General features: G+C 57.2%; 1 protein-coding gene across 2 annotated transcripts in view; it reads right to left on the reverse strand.

Annotated features, from left to right (window-relative positions):
- LOC113206002 (uncharacterized) overlaps positions 1-2,996 on the reverse strand; it is a 191,803-nt gene that overhangs the window by 185,399 nt on the left and 3,408 nt on the right. The gene's annotated exons all lie outside the window — the stretch shown is intronic.

Raw genomic sequence — 2,996 nt, forward strand, 5'->3', positions numbered from 1 at the left:
GGAGGAGAGCACGGAGGAGAGCAGGGAGGAGAGCAGGGAGGAGAGCCGCGGCGAATTAGCGTTGGAGCAAAGGGAGGTGGGGGCGACTTTCGAAGCGCGAAAATAACCCTTTTCACCGGGCAGTACAGTACAGTACGTAACTGCAAAAGGTGGAGTTGGCGTCGTGGAGCGGAGCGAACCGCAGCAGCACCGCGGCAGAAGAATGGGGACGCCTGTTCGTTCGGGCCGCGCGCGTATGAGGAGGGGGGGGGGGGGCAATGAACAAGCGTCGCACACCGCCGCCGTGATAAGATTTACGATACTGCCGTGCAGACCGCACGGAGCCGGGCAGAGCCGGGCAGAGCCGGGCAGAGCAGGCGCGCGCGGCAGGAACAGCCGAACAGCCCCCTAACCGAAAGCCTCTCTCGGCCCGCTGTGCCCTGCCGCTGCCTCTTCGCACAGCGAGCGAAAAAATTGGGAAACATAAAAACGCGCTCTGCCCGGACGCATTATTTTACACAAAATGTGATTTTTATGGGGGCACGTGACCGAGGGCCGCCGCCGTAACGCGCGCTAGTTTGTAGCGTCAAGCAGCAGTAATGTCGCCCCCAGGTACTGTGGCGCCGCCGGGATGGCCGCCCTCCAACGCGCCCCGCCCCGCCACGCGACCATTCCGCGGCTATGGCACGAGGGTGGTGGGCAAGAAGGGGTGTATTGACGACAAGACGACGCGAGCGTCCAAGAGGACGGCTGATTGCTCACTCGGCACAGCAGAGAGGCGATATGCTGTGTCGATCAGCAGGCCTAAGGGGCAGGGCTTGCTGTTTCGGCCAATGGAAAAAGACTGTACCGAGGGTAAAGGCTAATATACCAAGTGTTGCGGGTTTGCATGCCCAAGGGGCTATGGCGCCTTACAGGCAGATCGGGTAGGCAAACCCGCAACACTGTGGTGTATTGCCTTTACAGACGGAACTTTCCGGTGCAAGTGACTCTCTCCAGCCTCTGGAATAAGATTTTTTGCTCGAAACTAACGCCCACTACTTCTGCAGTGACACTCTGCAGCAGGCACGGCGAGCCGTCGTGTCGCCTCGCAGCAGGGCCTGATCGTCCTGGTTCCGTCGCGTCGCGGGGGGCGGCCCGCCGCCGCGGCCAATTCAACTGATAAAAGGGAACAGCGGTGGCGGCGCGGGCGGGCAGTGTGGAGGAGCAGGAGGGGGAGGGAGGGAGGGTAAGCAGAGACGGGAGGAGGGGAGGTATTTTCAATTGGTTAATGCTCCCGGTCCAGCAGCAGCCGTGTGGCAGGCAGCCGGCCGCGCTCCCCGCGAGTCAGCGCTTCCGCGAACACTCCCAGCATGACTCGGCCGCCGAGGACCCGTCCACCACCTCACCGCCTGGGCCCGCAGATAAGGCCCAGAGCCTCGGCAGGCCCCCGCGCCCACCCCCCGGGATCAAACTTTCCCTGCCCGGCGACGCCAAGAAGGGGAACAAACGGCCGTCCAAATTAAAAGGCCCGGGCTCGGCTGGCTGCTCGGCTCGGCCAACATGACCGACTTGGGCCGGGCTTATCCACCAATCAGGACGCATTAGCGCCCCCGCGGCCGGGCCGGGGCCGGGGCCGGGGTTGGAGAAACAACTAACTGCACAACTTGGGCGAGATCAAGAGCCATTGAAACCAGCCAACGCCGCCGCCGCCGCCGCGGCCCAGCAGACCTCGAGGTGGACCGCGAGGGCCCTTTGGCGCTCGGACCGGACGGACTCCCGCAAACAGCTAGTCATAGTTCACTCTCTACTTGTACAAAACTCGTGTTTGATGCTAAAGGACTTGAGCTCATCGCGTGGGACTTGGCGCTGGCTCTAAGAGGAGATGCCATGGGCGGCGCGGGTGTGGACTGGAGCGACGCCTCGCGCCTGACTGAATTGACTCGGTAAAAGCATCGCGCGGCGTCGCGGGTGAGGCCACCGCGTGCGTGTCGCGTCCCGCCGAGTCAGCCGTGAGAACAGCGCCGCCGTGCTGCCGCGCCCCTCCCGCGGCACGCGCGAATAAGAGGCGGGGCACGAACTGGGAGGCTCGACACGCTGCTGACCAGGACGAGGCAACACTTTCGTTTCCAAAACGCAACACTCTACTTGTCACGCGCCCAGCCTCGGAGCGCCTGCAAGATAGGCAACCATCCTCCTTCCATGCTCCCCGGCGCGACTGGCGGCCTACCTAGCCCTGACGACTCCCGGCAAGAAATCGGCTCCACCGCACCGGCGAGCCGAACTCACCCGAACGGCGAGGTGACAGGAGGTTTCGGGAGCAGGTGGCAGACGGTTTGGAGATTTCGCCTTGGACAGTTTGTCCGGAAGAGTTCTGTTCGTGCTCATCTTCACCATTCATCTCTTGAGTTGTATTGGTAGGGTTTGTCTTGTCGACCTATGTATGTTGGTATCTACCCTAAAATCTATGTTAGCTTGGGATTGGTTTTCCCTCTCCGTAAGTTAAGTGTGCCTGATGAAGTTTTGTCTACGACTCCAGAATGCTTGTTAATTTTATAGAGCTGGTCGCTACTTCTGTCTGGGTAAAAAAATACAACTCTTTGGTTCAGGTCTTGTTACGAGTCCAGTTAAAAAATTTCTCAGATGTTACTTTGTTGACTTTGCTTTCTAATTGTTAACTAAACTACTATTGCTTTTGCCAAGTGTATTTCTTGTGAAGTATATTTGCTGTGAGTATGTGACTAACTTGAGTATACTGTTAGTGTATTTTGTATATTGTATTTTTGTACATCTCTGTATGTAATATTTTGTCCTGTATTTTGTATCTTGTGTCTTGATATTTTGTTTCTTGTGGCCTGATATTTTGTATCTTGTGTCTTGACATTGGGTATCGTGTATGATGAATGTAGTTATGCCTTTCAAATAATTAAGTAGGGAAAAATTATGTTGTGGGTTCGAGCACCACGTTAGATCCTAATAGTGTTTGTCTGTGCCTGATTCCATGTTAGTGTTTCTTTTGTAAACTCTACTCCTATTGT

Source organism: Frankliniella occidentalis, unplaced genomic scaffold (genome assembly GCF_000697945.3).
Source record: "Frankliniella occidentalis isolate FOCC.00 unplaced genomic scaffold, Focc_3.1 Scaffold136, whole genome shotgun sequence".
Lineage (NCBI taxonomy): Eukaryota > Metazoa > Arthropoda > Insecta > Thysanoptera > Thripidae > Frankliniella > Frankliniella occidentalis.